General features: G+C 35.6%; 1 non-coding gene across 1 annotated transcript; it reads right to left on the bottom strand.

Annotated features, from left to right (window-relative positions):
* Positions 1 to 5,604: 5,604 nt before the first annotated feature.
* On the bottom strand, positions 5,605 to 5,686 carry Trnas-aga. Its single transcript has one exon. It is a non-coding gene; the product is annotated as a tRNA-Ser (tRNA).
* Positions 5,687 to 17,649: the final 11,963 nt, after the last annotated feature.

Genomic DNA, 17,649 nt, shown 5'->3' with positions numbered 1-17,649 from the left:
TCCTTATTCCATTGTGGATTTATTTCTAAATCCTAATCCAGTCTGAAACAGAGATGGGGTATATTTTTACATTTACTTTCTTCCGTCTCTGAATAATTGCTATAGCAATATTAAATTGCTATATTTTTATCTCCTATATAGCATAGTAAAATTATTTTCACTTAAAAATGGGAGATCTAGTGCATAAATCCACGTATAAGAGTGCAGTGGTATTTTAAATACACTGAAGTTTCATTTTGGCGAAATAATTTAATTTTAGTAAGCGCGCAATAACTGAGAGCTCTTGTTTCGTAACCTAAATCGTTTAATCTTCTGCAATGGTTGTATCATTACACTGTGTTACTCTAATATTAATGTTATAATAACCATGGTAAGGTATAATTTAAATAACTTATTTTATTGCGTAATACACCTACTTAGTGTCCGTATGTCACCCGGGGTGCCTCATTGAAAATCAGCGCTGCAGTATTAGACTGGTACTGTAGCAAGAAGCTGAATGAGGGTTCCCACTGTTGGCACAATAGGTATAATATATTTCTTTTTAATTTTATGTTTTTATTCTTTATTTGTTACTATGTGCACGTTATACTGTTTGTGTGCAATAATAAAATCTTTTCTTTCTTTCTTTATTGAAGCTTAATCGTTCTTTTATTGCTAAGTGATAGGTCTTTCGTTTTAGTCTTGTTATTTTTGTATACAGGCACGCCAAAATGACCCTTCTGGACCATAGTAAGTGATAGTTCACTACAGTTGGTATTGACTGACGCAACGATTACACCTCTTCACGAAGCACAGTTCTGCAGGCCTGTCCGGAACCAGATATCCAGTATATCTGGTTTCCGGTTCTGGTTCTGTTTGTATATCACCTGGTGGTGATTCCCGGAACGCGACACTAACGTGGGCCAAAATTTCTGGTTTTATATGTTGTATACAGTCATCTATATACAGGGAGATATAAATATCTTATACTGGTCTAGCCTTGTATTATACTACCTCACTATAAGGCAAGACCCTTCTGTACTACAGAAAGGTTCACTACACTGGTCTAATGCAGCTTAGCAGATTTCATACTTATTATTCCTAATGTAATATCAAGTATAACGACATATTTATGTTGGGCAGATTTCTGAAATTAGGTAGTAAGGGCAGCTACCTTAACCGCCGTAGCTACAACATACCACTTCGTATATTGAAATAAAATTAATAAAATATATAAGGCTTTTTAGTTATGTATGTTCTCGGTTAATTATTTAGTAATATTTCATGACATTTCAGCCTATATAAAATGTTATAGCATTAAACTGGACCATAGAGACTGAGACATAACACTGTTTACTACCTTGTTTTGGCACATTTATTACACTAGGGACGTTAAATGTGGACTTAGTGAATTCTTTTTCTTTGGCTTGTTTTTACTGTGTCAAGCGAGTAACTTGCCCCAAGCACTAGCCACAACAGTAGCAACACCAACTAGAACTACGAGGTACAATGGACTCCAGAGCTCGGTACCCTCAGCCCACTGTTATGAACTTAGTGTCTTGTTCTTTTTTCTCTCCTACCCTTGTCTCATTTCAATCTGGAGCGACGGGAAAGCAGACGAGACACTAGGAAAGCGGTCCTGGAAATCAAACAAAGACCTCGCAATCAGTCATTATCCAGTTACATTATACGAGGACCTCTCTAGATATGAGAGTGTTGTGCATCTGTTCCCAAGTTAGGCAAATCTCCAAAGTGTATTAGACTATGTCTTGCGGATAGTCTTCATAATCGTGACACGCGGCTGATGTTTTTTGTTATTTAAAGTGACTGCTTTGCGCCTGATGGTAAGCGCGACGCCGTCTAGATAAAGTATCTGTACGAGCAAGCACGTACAAATTGTATCACCAGCATTTTACGACGTTTAAATTATCATAGTATCATAATATTGTCCAGTCAGTTCGCATTCGGTCATCAATCATTCCGCGCGTATTCATTATCATTGTATCAAAGTATTTCAATATTTCTATCAAAAAAGAACTTTCTCTCATTCTCACAAACAATAATATTATTCTATCATAAAGATACTGTACGCACCGTACAGTATCTGATATTTAAACACATACATAACACTGTAATAATACTCACATATTAAAATACTGCCCCGAGGAGAAGTCTTAAGCATTTTATACTTTTAAGTTGCATGTCACAGGGGGAATCTGCTTTGATTTACTATTATAAGTGATCAAAATATTCTCGAGCAGCGACTGAGTACCAGCAGACGCAGTATTTGCCGCACATCTAAAGCTAGACGACTTGATAAAGGTCACATGAACCTTGATGGATGCAGCTGTTTCTAACAGGTAGGTCTGGAAATCTTGAGGAGAGATGTTCTGCTGTTGACAAAGGCTGAAGATGATAAATGATCAGTTTTAGAGATCAAATCTCACACATTAGCAATCACTTACTATAGCAAACCACTCTCAGATAAATGATACCCGAAATAAGTCCTAGTTGATTTATGGTGATGTCAAAATGGGCATCACAAGTCCGTAGAGCTATACGATTTTATTGGCAGAGACGGAGATTACCCCTAATATATTGATATTGAATTCGATTTTAGAAGGATTAAATTATAGGAAATATAATTATATAAGGCAGTTGGAATTTCATAAGCCTAGTAAATAAGAAGTTGTGTGCAAATCTACTTTAGTTTGTAGAAACTTCAAAGTTTTTAAAAACAAATTCAGTACAACGGCAATTTTATAGAAAATTTATTTAAGGTCACCTGGGTTAACTAATTCAACTTAAGTCTAGACTATTTTAGTTCAATAGGCAATTGATAGACAAAACACTATTTATAGCAAATTAAACGTTTTTATCGACAAAGCAAAAAACAAAACGAAAACCGATCTTTCATCTTGGTTTAGTTACCTGCCAAGAATTATTTCTTCAGAACAAATACTTACAAATGCAGTTAAAAATAGGAGAATTTCTATAAAATACTTTTACTTCACGTATTCTTACGTATGATTAATCCACAACAAAGCGAACAATAGAGAAAAATAACAATGAGTAAACGTGTATGGAAGTGTGTTGAACGTTTGGTATTTATGAATGTAAAAAATTGCTCACGTGTAAAAGGCCGTGTTTGTGTTGCGGGGCGATGACATTAAAAGGTAGGGATTATCGAGTGAATTCGAGACTTATTTCATGAACACTTAAGTTTTGGCTTAATTTGTTAATAAAACTTCGGTGTTTGTCATCTCGTAACTTTTAGTTGTAGTACTGGCAACGTTTCTTGTTATTACAAAGGATAATAAGACCTAAACCCTGTCAGTGTTCCCCCGAGGTAATTCTTATGCGCTCAGTCTCCACATCTATGCACAAGGGGACATTTATCACGTCTAAGCACACAACTAGTCTGTATTCTGCTGTATTCTGTATTCTGTACCTCACATGTGAATTCACAATGAAACCTATGAGGGCTTACGAACATTCCACTTACTTTTTCCCTTCGCCCATTCTAAAGAAGTTTCCACCTTTTCCCCATTCTTCCTTTACTCAAATTTATTCTTTCTTCTCCAAGCCCCTGCAGTTGCTAAGCCGGGGTATCCCAGTATCTCATTCGCAGGTTTGTTGACTGCAGGAATGCCACAAACAAAACCATTTTAATGGAAACCTGGCCCCTAACACCTTATTTGAGTGAAACATACCTAATTTACTTGTGCAAAATAAATGGAGATAATTGTCTGCTCATTAAGAAAAAAATCTCAGTGGTAGAGATCCGTGTCCGCAAAAATTACAAAGCTGGTATTATATTATAACACTAAGTCTCTAGACAGTCATTGTTAACTATTGCCGATAATCGCAAGCAGAAGTAACAAACTTTTCGCAGAACTTCATATGTCTAAGAGCTCAAATAGGTTAAACAAAACATGACGAATTAGCAATGTCGATATTGTCCGGTCATCGGCATAATAAGTCTAAGGCATTATTACCTCGATTAGATTTAACATACCATAAGTAGTGGACTGCTATATAGGGGAAAAAAGATCAAGTATTTTAAGGATATATGGTACCTCTACAAACTTTAGTTCGGTGAATATACTGAAACGTAAAGAAAATTATTGGTAGAAAGATTTTTCGCACATGGCCCCGAAACTTTATGATAATGTACGTATCCTACATTTTCTGAGATATAATAAAGGAAAGTCTTAAAGAAGTAATAAGTCGATTTATTTACTTGGTGTTGCTCCCGGGTTTGCCTGCGTTAAAAACTTTTCCCGTTACAAAAGTCTCTAAAACACTATAACGATTCACAGCACTATTAGCCACCTATTTAAATGTTAGAATAAAAAAATCATAATTTTTTATAGTTTAAAATTCCCGGGATAAAAGTAGCCTATGTTTAAATTCAGGATACGGTCTACTCATGTGCCAAATTTCTTCCAAATCCGTTTAGCTGTTTCTGAATTTACTTTTAACAAACATCTAAACATTTTCACAAACTTTCGCATTTATATTAGTAAGATTTAAATATAATTATCAATTGATTCCACGAACAATTGGCATTTTACAAACTTAACTAACAGCTTCTATAGATAGATGTCCATAGACAAACAAAAATTTGAAAAAGAATATTCTAATAATCCACGCGAGTTATTCGCCATTTGAATTAGTGCCCGAAACGGCAGCAGGCGCGCATCACAACATGGGACGGAAACAAACTCAGCGAACCATGACTGCACTTATAGTTGCGACTGTGTTGTTTTGTTGTTTTATTGTACAATTTATAGTTTATAAAACCTGACAGAAAATAATTCATAACTGCCAAATGACCTCAGTATCCAGTAGCGAACCCCATCGGCATTTTAAATGATTCTAACCTATTACAAAGCTGAAATGATATTTTTAATGCGGCACGAAAAACACAAAAAAATATATATATATTTTAATAGAGCACGTTAACCAATAAAGATTCGCTATCCCTGATCCAGAATGTGTTTTTCGTACCGTATTACACACACACACACACACACACAACATCACGCATTTTATCCCTGAAGGGGTATGCAGAGGCGCAACCATGGCACCCACTTTTCGCCAAGTGTGTTCCGTCCCATGATATGATAGGGGGTGAGCCTATCGCCATATCGGGCACAAATTCTAGACTCCGGGCTGATACTGAGCAGAAAAACCCAAATATCACTTTGAACGACCCGGGATTCGAATCCAGGACCTCAGAGCGCTGCCGTTCCGCGCATGCAGTACAACTACGCCACCGAGGCAGGCAGTCGTACCGTATTAAATATATATTATTAATATATGGCATGAACCGTGCCATCCAGGACCGATTTTATCAATCCGACTGTCCCTTTTTAGCGATTTATTTATGACCCAACTATGTTTCTGTATGGCATATTTTCGTGAGTGCAAATTATTTTGTCACGTGCCGCCACTGGCACGCGTGCCATTAGTTCGCCATCTCTGTACTAGGCCATGCACAAAATATAACGCTATCATTAAAGAGATCTCGAGTCAAAACAGAAGGAAACATTTTCGAAGTTACTACACGAGAATAGTAGATATAATTTTAAGAGAAAAAAAAATAGATTTTAGGGCTGTCGCAGTCGGTAGGATTCGAACCTACGCTCCCAGAGGGAATCTGATTTCTAGTCAGACGCCTTAACCGCTCGGCCACGACTGCTACGAACTTCATGAAATTAATAGCGCCTCTCACTAAAACGACTAGCCAAAAACCATTTTAAATTAGTAAGTAAAGAAGAATGTAGACATTTTTTTATATGGACATGTGCTATGTGACTCAGTAGGGTCGAGTCGAATGATTAGGGATGATTATCCCTCGTTAGTGGACAAAATTATGCCGGCCTGTTTAAAATATAGTAGAAGTTAGATACATTTGGGGCCTTATGTAGTAGAGATTCCGTTTATTCGTAAGTAAAGGCTTTCGTGTAATCAGAATCGGCAACAAAAATAAAATCTAAACGTCGAAAGCGCCTTACCAAAAACAATACACAAATATTTCGCAAGACAATGCAACCAAAAAACCCTTAATACGAGTCGTGCGCTAGAATTCCAAATTCGAATATATTCACTGGCCGAAGTAATTAACTTTAGGTAAACACTGGCTGAATGCGTAGAACGCCGGGCCAACTATTGCATTCCTTTGCTTTTATAGTCGCATAGCTTCACCCTTTGTTACCGCAGCCAAAAGGATGCCGAGCAAAACCGCCAGTTTCGTTTGGGCAATTAAATGTGCCGTAATTTTTCGGTAATTCTTTGGTGAAATGTCTTGGTGTTTCCTAGGTAAAATTAGAACAAAACTATGTGAACAAATTAAAATCATCTACACCTTAACTTCAATAGAAATTTTATTTTATACTAGCTTCCGCTCGCAGCTTCGCCCGCGTGGATCTCGGACTTCAAAAATGGAGCCGGTCGCGAACGTTTGAGAATGTTCGTTTTACGAAGCTACTCGCTAGGTGATTCGCTAGCCTCTCGGTGCCAAGCAAGCCGCCTGCGTATGCGTTCGCGACCTTATATATATATACAAAAATAATCCTTATAGCGTGATTCAGTACTCACGCGCGATGGCTTATTATTAGCGTATTTCATGTATAACATTGGTGTTTCTATACCGATTTCTATGATTCTTTTTTATGGAATATTAAATAATGTTAACTTTTTTAATTAGGGATGACTGAGAGTGTTATAAACGTAAGAGTAGACAAATATAATGAGAAAGTTTCGAACTGCTAAGCTATCGGGAGTTACACGTGTTATTGTGAGTCAACCATAAAAGATAGACATATGCTGTCGTGGGATATTTTTTACATAATTTTAAGGAGAACATTTCCGTCATACATGATTTCTGTGTGGCTTTAACCATTAAGGTTGCACACGCGATGGAAGCTTAAAAAATGGAGAAACTTCTCCCGTTTTCCCAACATTTCCCTTCACTGCTCTTCTCCTATTAATTGTAGCGTGATGAAAAGTATACTATAACTAGCACAGGAGTATGACAAATAATTGTACCAAGTTTCGTTAAAATCCGTCGAGTAGTTTTTGTTTCTATAACGGTTATACAGACAGACAGACAAAAATTTTACTAATTGCATTTTTGGCATCAGTATCGATCCCTAATCACCCCCTGATAGTTATTTTGGAAATATATTTCATGTACAGAATTGACCTCTCTACAGATTTATTATAAGTATAGATTATCTAAAATAAATCCAACATTTTAAAAAAGGTTTTTGTGGCCGACTGTACAACAGTTGAAAATAGGAATGGAAAGTAAACAATCAATACTTCAACTTAAGCGCCGGAGTTTAGAACTTGTGTCCGATATGGCGACAGTCACACTCCCTATCACATCCTGGTATGGAACACACTGAAAAAGGTGGCTGAAAAGTAGGTGCCCTGGTTGCCCCTCTACGCCTTCGGGATAAAGGCGTGATGCGTATTTTTAATAAAATCTACTGAGCAATAATTTTCTCACAGGTCTGAAAGTAAATTTGTCATGCACATCACTACAGTATAACTGAGGCGAAGATAAACTAAACATCCTCGAGCTTAACATGTGTGAGCCAATTTAAACAGATCCAATGTGATAGCACCAACATACAGAATTCAAGAGCTTGTTCGATCTTACACGGTACAACTGCATCTTGAAGAATTTTCTCTTCTATGAAATATCTACTATATATTGGAAGTCGGAGTGAAAATTATGGTACTTAGTAGGAAGATATGAAGTTGACTCGTGGATATAAAGCTCGTTTTATAAGTTCAAAGTTAATTTTATTTCACAGCTGTTGTATTAAACAGCTGATGTAGATAATACAAATTTTATTATAATTTATTTAGGAGCATACATTAGCGTATGCCTTTTGTATTTGGTCGACTTATACATAGGTGACGAGAAACGTTTACCCAGAAGTTATAAAACAGATCTTTAGAGTGATATTAAATATTATGCTATCAGTGGCGTAGCGTCCATATGACCCAATTCCTAAGGGCTTCCCTTTCCTAATTTATGTAAAATATAATTATTATTAGAACGAATTCCAGTCGCATTTATGCATGTTTTAATAGTACCTATAAGATTTGTTGTATTCCCTTTTGGAAAAATTCACCCTTCGCCACTGTATCCTATTTCGTTTCCTAGATTTTAAGATATGAGAATATTTGTAAAGATATTTTAATAGCGGAATAGATTTGGTTAAAATTTAGCACAAAAACAGACTAAACCTTAGATTAACATATGGGTCATTATTTTGTCTTCGAAGAACCCTCAAGTAAAAGCATGTTCATAGTATACGAATGCAAAAAATCTGTGATAAAAATATGCTTCCATCATTCCAAACCCAGCCTCGTTCCGTAGTAAATAGCAACGCTCCAAGATTCCTGGACAATACTTACTTTCCGGATATACCCTGGATGCCCACCAAGTCATTATTGCCAGTAATGATTATTTAAAATCAGGTGATCCATTTGCTCAAACAATTTTTTTATGCTGGTGCTTTAACACTATTTGCAGCCAAGAAATAAGTTAAGTTAGTCTATCTTAGTTCGCTGAGAAAATTACACAATGTACTATATTTGTTTAGTTAATTTGCGATATGCACACAAGTATGGAAATTATATCAGCATTGGGAGTTAAATTAACTTAGTCTTAGGTTTCCATCCGGCTTAACATAGCCATGTCGTTATAAATGGATTTTCAATTCATTCCCTTGCATAAAAACAAAATCAAAATTATTTTTAAAGAAACTGCAAAATTTTTCCTCACATCATATATTTCATGCCAAAAAGCTCAAATCGATGCACCCTATCACTCCACTGTCTATTTCTTGTAAACCGAAGATTATTTTATTTTCAGGAAAATCAATCGTTGCCACTTGTAGTAGAGTCTATTTTAGCTACTTCACGTTATGAAACACAAAGAACCCACATTGTCGGCTACATGCTGACCTTTCTGAACGATGTAGATTCTTCAATAATGTATTATTGTTCAAAAGTTTAAGGTGCTTCAACAAAGGCTAGGAAATGTTTCATACGTGTATTTCTAGGTATAGAATTTTCTGGAATATTAAACTATTACAATGTTTACCTCAGGGAGATAGAATAATGCCTTCGTTTACCTATAATTGTAGTTGTACAAACGCAAGAATTTTTTGGCCTGATTCCTCTCAGTATTAAAGGAGGAGGTCTGTGCCCAGCAGTGGGGCAGTATACGAGTATAATATAGGGCTGATATTAGTATTGTAAAAAGAATTTCGAATAATGATATGACATTGTCATGCTTAATTTGTTTATGATTAATCGTTTCTGGGGCCTTATTTTGACAGTGCGTAACAAGCACGTAACACAACGCGTCATGTTTAGGACTATAGAAATTTGGCTTATAGAATACCATTTCACGCACATTTCTCGAAGATAACGTGACACGGCCGCGTTACGCGTTTACACTACCATACAGAATAAGGGCCCTGGTCGTGAATCGAATATGTCATATAATTTACTAGCTTTTGCTCGCGGCTTCGACCGTGTGAAGGAGTTTTTCGGGATATTTTTTTTTCCCTCTTTTAATATGTGTCGGTTTATTATGACCAAATTACACAAAATCATTATAAATTGTAGCCTTTTTGTTATTCTGATGTATAATCAATATTACTATAAAGTTTCATTAAAATCCGTTTAGTAGTTTTTTTCGTGAAAGTGGAACAAACATACATACTACATAAATAATATATCCATACATCCAATAGATATATTATGTATGTACAATGTATGTTTGTTCAAAACATAAAAAATAAGAATGAAATGAACATTGAGTATCAATGTTCATAAAAGTGGAAAGAAGTTAGTTATGTAATAAATAATTTGAGAACTATTTTCAAAAGTATGCGGCGTGAATTCGAGACTTGTTACAAATATTATTAAATATTTGATTACTGCACATAATAATAGTTGAGTAACATTTCAACTTTACTCCTTATAAATTATTTGTTAAAATATACACGTAAAATTTAATAATCTTTAATAATCAAGCAAAAAATCAAATTCACTATCACCAATCGTCTTCCAAATCTGCTAAACACGTTCCTCAAAGAAGTACGTCACATTACCCACTTCTATCACAATCCACGTCCATTTGGCACAGCGAACCAGAAAAGATTAAAGCCTATCGAGGTCAGTGCCGACAAAGCAACCACTATAAATCACCTACAGGTAATTCCTAGCTATTTGGAACTAACGACTCCCATTGTATGATGGTGCATGGCCGAAGAAATTCACGTCGTACATCCTGTTTTATTTGGCCCCTTTGTAATTTGTTTAACGCGGAATTCAAAGCGCCCTTTGAAATGGATTATAATGAACGTTGTTAAAATCTGTTTGGTTGATGGAATTTTTATTTCGGGACGTGATGTTAGTATGCGAAATTGCGACGTAGTCGGTGGTATATATTGGCAGGCGTCAAAATATGGGTCGCGGGTATCCATTTTCAGCGTAGAAATAAAAGATGAAATCACAAAAACACTTTACTTAATGTTCACTATTTCACAGCTCGCAATAAATTGACGCAATCGCAATGACCGTCGCCTTTAAGGTGGTAGCTCAAGGTCCATTTTCATACATTTTGTTTCGGCTTTAATCTGGGTAACTAAACAAGTATTGGCAAATAAAGAATTTAAATTCACGTCTAGTTAGTGATTAGTTCTCGCAGTTGAAAGAAAAATGTAAAAATAATTAATAATCATGGATATTTCTGCTTTTAAAATTTCGTCATATTAAATTTTAAAGGCCGAAATATCCATGATTATTAATTATTTTTACGTTTTTCTTTCAACTGCGAGAACTAATCACTAACTAGACGTGAATTTAAATTCTTTATTTGCCAATACTTGTTTAGTTACCCAGATTAAAGCCGAAACAAAATGTATGAAAATGGACCTTGAGCTACCACCTTAAACAATATTTTTCTAATGACAATTTATGCGTGAGCGAACACGAGGTTTTAAAACTGGCCATAGTGGCCCATGTAATTGTCGCGTTCCGGCATCAGCCTGTATATATCCGGTTCCAACAGGCCTGCATAATTGTATCGACTGTCTAGGGTAATCATCTCTCGTCAGTCGACATTCTATTGGACCCCACTTCACTTACTATCGAGTGCAGTGGGGTCACTTTGTACATATAAACAAAACCTTGCATATAAAATTACAACTACGCCATTATCATATGTCATTACAGGGCCCTTATTCTGTATGATAGTGTAAACGCGTAACGCGGCCGTGTCATGTTATCTCCGAGAAATGTGTGTGAAATGGTATTCTGTAAGCCAAATTTCTATAGTCCTAAACATGATGCGTTGTGTTACGTGCTTGTTACACACTGTCAAAATAACGTGCGGGATAGAGAATAAGGCCCCAGTAGAAGGTTTACACGGCTACGACCATTGAGGTAATTAACATCATCATTATTGATACGTCACTCTAAATAAATTTATGGAAAAATAAACGTAATTACACATTTCAAAACGACTATAATCAATTTCTCGGGCGATCTTGTGGCTCAATTGAATCTAAACAGCCCGAAAATAGAAAATACTTATTGATATGAGGTGATGGATGGTGCCGTTTGCGGTATTGTCAACGAAATAGTTGACTCAGGTCAGTGACTTGTTTACGTTGGGCTCGCCAATTTATTTAGGGGTCTGGTGAAGTATATTTTATATTGCAAGGTTCAATGACTAAAGTACTATTTTATCAAAATACTTAAAAAATATTGAACTAGCTTGATATCTCACTACTTGTAATATAATTCCCGGCGTCAAAAGACACGACTTAACACGCGTAATGCCATGGCACTGGGTTCATGATATAAAGTCCATGAGAGGGTTGTTATTCCTTGTAGAACCTACAAACAATAACAGACGATTATACAGCATAAAGTCAGGCGAGCGACTCGCTCGTTGCTATTCAGTAGTATTTAAAAATAGGAAGATAGACTGCATTCTCACACTGGAACAAAATAAATATCAATATGAAATATTTTTAATTTTACACAACCTAACACCACTACTACTACTCTAAAAGAATTCGTCGCAGCAGCAACATTATGCTCTCAGTCAGAAATATAGTCACGCATACGCCATGTTTGAACTTGACAACAAAATAACCAAGAAAACGGAAAAGTAACACTGGAATTTTTGGTGGAAATATTGGTTATTCATGGAATATTTTTGAAACAATGTTAGCAGAGATATAGACGAGTTTGTGGTTTAATTTATTAATGCTATGTTCAAATGAGCCTGTACACAAAAGTAATATAATATATCAGCATAAAATACGTAGGCACCAGACCAAATACTAAAAAATCTTGTTCATTTCACTCACCGACGGTCCCAAGTAAACACGTAATGTTTGCTCCCAAACATCGTTCATAATGTAATAACTTTGTTTATTGATTTTAATTCCGTTCGATCTGTCGTGCTACGGTAAAGAAATAATAAATACAGTAGAAATTAATATATCTCTACGTTAAAATGAGGACTATGCTATACACGTCTAGGGGATAAATGCACAGAACAGAAAGGGATAAATAAGAAAGAGAATTCCTTTATTTGATTATAGTCGGAGAACTAGATGGTATTAAATAAATAGGCACCAGTAGCGAAAGGATTTTTTTTAAAAAGATAACCCAAGGCAAAAAAAAATTACCTCGATATATGTATGAAACTTAGTGTTGCAAAAAAATGTCGCTTCAGTCAATTAAAAAAAGTGCCGATAGCCTAATTGGTTGTGGAACAGACTGCAGAGACGAATGTCCGCAGGTTCAAATCCCAAGAGCACACACCTCTGACTTTTCTAAAAAAATATGTGTGTATTCTTTGTGAATTATCGCTTGCTTTAACGGTGAAAGAAACATCGTGAGGAAACCAGCAACCTGAGAAATTCTCTCTAGGAATTTTCGAGAGTGTGTGAAGTCAACAAATCCGCACTAGGCCAGCGTGGTGGAGTAAGGCCTAATCCCTCTCAGTAGTGGAGGAGGGCTTGCCCAGCAGTGGGACAGTATATAATACAGGGCTGATATTATATATTTTTTTATTTATATAAGTAAATTAGCCACTCAACCGTCGATATAAATTGTCAGGTATGTGCGTTCTCGCAGCGTTTACCATGCATACGTATTTTCTTCTACAAAAAGGACTTTATTGATTTTCATCAGGAAGTAATAAAGCGAACCGTAAATGTTATCGAACATCAAAATCTTTATTGCCTCGTGCGAATCTGTGACAAGTAATAAACCTCGCATTGTGTTGTAAATAACGTTGCAATATCGTACTGTAACGATATTTGACATTAATCCGTACATCGAATGTAGAAAGATTTTAGTAATCTGGTTTATCCGCCATATTCAATAATAATAATATCAGCCCTGTATTATATACTGTCCCACTGTTAGGCACGGGCCCCGTCTACTACTGAGTGGGATATACCTCCATATTCGTATTCAATAAACGATCTTAATTCCTTTTTTAGATCAATTGCAAAAATGGAACAATCAGAACAAAGTTTTTTCTAACATGCTCACAAATAAGTTATTTTGATTGATTCGCTCTCGGAATCGGATTGAAGATTGAGATTGGGGTCATTTTTGAAAGTGGCCGTTAGAAAGTAGTAGGAAGAAAGAAAAAAAATAACAAAGTATTTGTTTCGCCAATAAAAACAAAATGTAAACGTACATTTTCGATATCATTAAATAATTCATTGAAATAAATTGTTTTCGGATTTTATCGCAATTTTTTGTATTTTATTTTTCTCCCGACGTTTCAAAGACTTTGCAGCCTTCATAGTCACGGGGCGGACAGTCCACGTCTGACATTCCATTAACATAAGCAATCATTAATTTAAATACTATCGACATTGTAGTAAACATCTATAGAATAAAATATATAAATCTGCAACAATTTAAATCGAAATTACCTAACTTTTTATACAATGAACGAAGTTATATTTGAGCAATTCCACTGATTTACCAGAAATGTCTTCATTTCCATAGAACCATATCTGATAATGGATATAATATTGTCATCCAATGGAATTTGCGTTATGGTGAGTGGCCATTAAAAATGCTTCTTCTTTACATAATTTTTGCCCAGACAATGATGGCTAGAAGTTGTTTGATTTTAGAATATAAATGACCGTCTTTTTAGTCTATGTGGTTACTAGACTAAAAATACTGCCCCACTGTGGGGTAATTGTACGGCATGCGCGGTACGGCGCCGCTCTGAGGTCCTGAGTTCGAATCCCCGGTCAGGCACAGTTATAATTGGGTTTTTCTGCTTAAGCTGATATTAATATCAGCTCGGAGTCTGAAATTTGTGCCTGATATGGCGATAAGCTCGCCTCTTTTCACATTATGGGACGGAAAACACTTGGCGAAAAGTGGTTGCCCTGGTTGCACTTTTGCATACTTTATTTTAATTGAGATATTGGTGAAAAGTGCATTAAAATCCATATAGTAGTTTTGCGCGTTGTTTATACACGGTTTCTATTGCTCTAATAAAGACCTCCCATATTAGTTTTTATTCAAAATCCTCTAATGTACAGACATCAGTCTGTTACAATTTCTTTTATATAACGTAAAGATTATCAAGAATTGCCAATAAAACGTCTCTAATGTGGCCCAACTGAGAAACGTGAATGTTAAGCAGACGTAATGGTGTACCGATCGATTGGAAAGGTCCTCCTGACCTTGAATGGCATAAAATATGTAGTACCATTTTCGTGAACACGCTTTGTCATCGAATTCGTATATCATTATGCAATATTGTATTGGCAAATTTTTCATCATGAAATGTGTTTTAAACCCGAATGAGAAGACAAGAAAGCCGCCGATGATGATGTCTAATGAGAAGACTGACTGCTGGTAGACAGTAGTAACGCAAATCAGTACTTTGGTCTTGAAAGATCTGCAAGGCACTGGACTGAATTAGATTTTTGTCGGCAAAATTAGACATCACGTCGAACCTATCAAGATAAATCCTAACATACAAGAGATCTTTAAAAACTTGCTTAACAATTTACTCATCGCTGTGCTTTCAATTGACAACATTTCAAAATGTAAACGTGCGTAAAACAAAAATAACGTTTCTTAATTTTTCTACCCTGAGTTCGATTATGAATTTTTAATATTTTTTTAATACTTAATTTCGGAAAAAAAAATTAAAAACCGAAAAATGCTTGATGACGTCACATATACGGTTGAATGAAATAGTTCCTTGGTCCACCTTATTATTTATTTTAAAAAACTAAGACACCGTCATTTGTCAATGACAAATGTCAATATTACAATAGATACGTCACAACTGTCACTTTCAACGAGAGAGACAGAAACAAAAAAACTGTCACCTCATTTTTTTTTACTGCAAAGCAAAGGTCATTGCGTTTTGAGCCGTATATGTGACGTCATTTGGAGCTTACGTCGTTTTAGAATTAAACAAAATTCAAAGTGAAAATCATGAATGAAAATATCTGCATTTCGAAAAAAGAAAAAATATGGGTCTCATCATTTTAGATCTAGTTTCATAAAATATAAACATTTTGGTATGTTGAAAAAATGAAATGTTGTCAATTCAATAATTTTACTATATTCAAAATAATTGTTGACTGCTTCGGTGACGTAAATGTATTGGGTGCACGATACGATATTCAATCTGAGGTTTTGGATTCGAACGAGGTTGTGCAAAGTGATATTGGACTTTTCTTCTCTTCAGCGCAGAGTCTGGAATTTACGGCCAATATGACTGTAAGGTCGGTATATCACATCATGGGACGGAATACGTCAACAGTGGTCAAAGGTAAATTTCCTGCATGGGAACCCATATAGTTATAATATGCATGAATATAGACTGCCAATCGTTCTAATAATAACTAGATTTAACATAAATTAGGACAGGGAACCTCACAAAAAAGGAGTTATATGGTCCCATTGCCACTGCACGCAAAAATTGGGTGCATTACTGCTTGTGTTATACCTCTTGGGATGTAAAAGGCTTAAGTGAGTGTAAAAATTTACATAAATATCGATACTTGAAATATTCGACTTCGTCAATTCTATTGAACAAAGTAACCAAGCATTTGTCGCAAACCTTCCACCACTTATCTGCAGGCATGACAGTCCAAACGTTTTCACATGCTCGCACGAAACTCCGAAATACTCTTAAGCGTTATGAGCTGAAGATTATTCCGAAGATAAAGCGTTGACTCCTATCGCCGTCCTTCTCTAACGCGAAGGATTACATTACCCATCTCTCTCTATCATGGCGTGACAAACGTGCATCGATGTGCTCGACTCCAAAAGCTGTATGATTGAACAATTTTGATGACTGTACTTTAAGAGAGTAGGTTTCTTAATGGGTTTTGTCGAATCCTATTATTTCTTTAGAGGAACAGTTCTTTGGTATTGACAGGGGTAGCACTCTATCTGTGATTTCGTTTTGTACGTTTATTTAATGTGTACTGAAATGAGAAATACTTTTTTGTATGTGCATTTCAAATGTAATGTATAAAAAGGTACGATTTATTTTTAGATCAATAGTATGGTCATGAAAAAGTTACCACGTGCATATTTTAAATGCATTACAAAATCTTTTTAGGAAAATTTGCAATTTCGATTACTAAAAAACTTACCTATTCTAGTTACATAGTTTAAACCCCAACTGCTGAACAGTTAAGAAAAGAAATTAATGGGACCAATCTGGAAACATATACTTTTGAATAAAAAAATAATTTTCTAAATAGCTTGACAAATAACGGGATTCTGAGGTAACAATCATTAAAAAAATACACGTCGAATAACCGAATCGATAACCTCCAGCTTTTTTTGAAGTAGGTCAAAATATATATAAATAACCTTATTGGAACAGAAACTGAAAGAATTAATCTTACCCTATTAAACAGTACCATACATTTACTTTAATCATCTTCCAATCAAACTAGTCGTACTAATATTAGAAGTATAATATTATAATATCACCGTGTATAACCCGCACTAATGCACAAAACATTTCCTGCGTGTTATTTGCCGCCGAAATTCGGCTAGAAGGTGATTTACGAATATTATAAACTAGCTTTTGCCCGCGGCTCCGCCCGCGTTATAAAGTTTTTTAGGCTAAAGTTTTCCGTTATAAAAGTAGTAGTTTCCCGGGAGCCTATGTTCTTCACGGGGTCTCAAACTGTCGCCATACCAAATTTCATCTTAATACGTTGGGTAGTTTTTGAGTTTAACACGTTAAGGCAGACAGATGCAGCGGGGGACTTTTTTATATTATTTAGAACTTTTTAAGTGAAACAATCCCGTCATACATCATTGTTGCATAACTTTAACCGTTTACGCAGCGCAGGCAACGGAAGCTCTCAAAACTCATAATTTTCCCCGTTTTTGCAACATGTTTCATTACTGCTCCGCTCCTATTGGTCATAGCGTGATGATATATAGCCTATAGCACTCCACGAACAAAGGGCTATCCAACGCAAAAAGAATTTTTCAGTTTGGACCGGTAGTTCCTGAGATTAGCGCGTTCAAACAAACAAACAAACAAACAAACAAACAAACAAACTCTTCAGCTTTATATAATAG

Source organism: Manduca sexta, chromosome 28 (genome assembly GCF_014839805.1).
Source record: "Manduca sexta isolate Smith_Timp_Sample1 chromosome 28, JHU_Msex_v1.0, whole genome shotgun sequence".
NCBI classification, from domain to species: Eukaryota; Metazoa; Arthropoda; class Insecta; order Lepidoptera; family Sphingidae; genus Manduca; species Manduca sexta.
The sequence above is the reverse complement of the archived record's forward strand: the minus strand, read 5'-3'. Positions and strand labels throughout refer to the sequence as shown.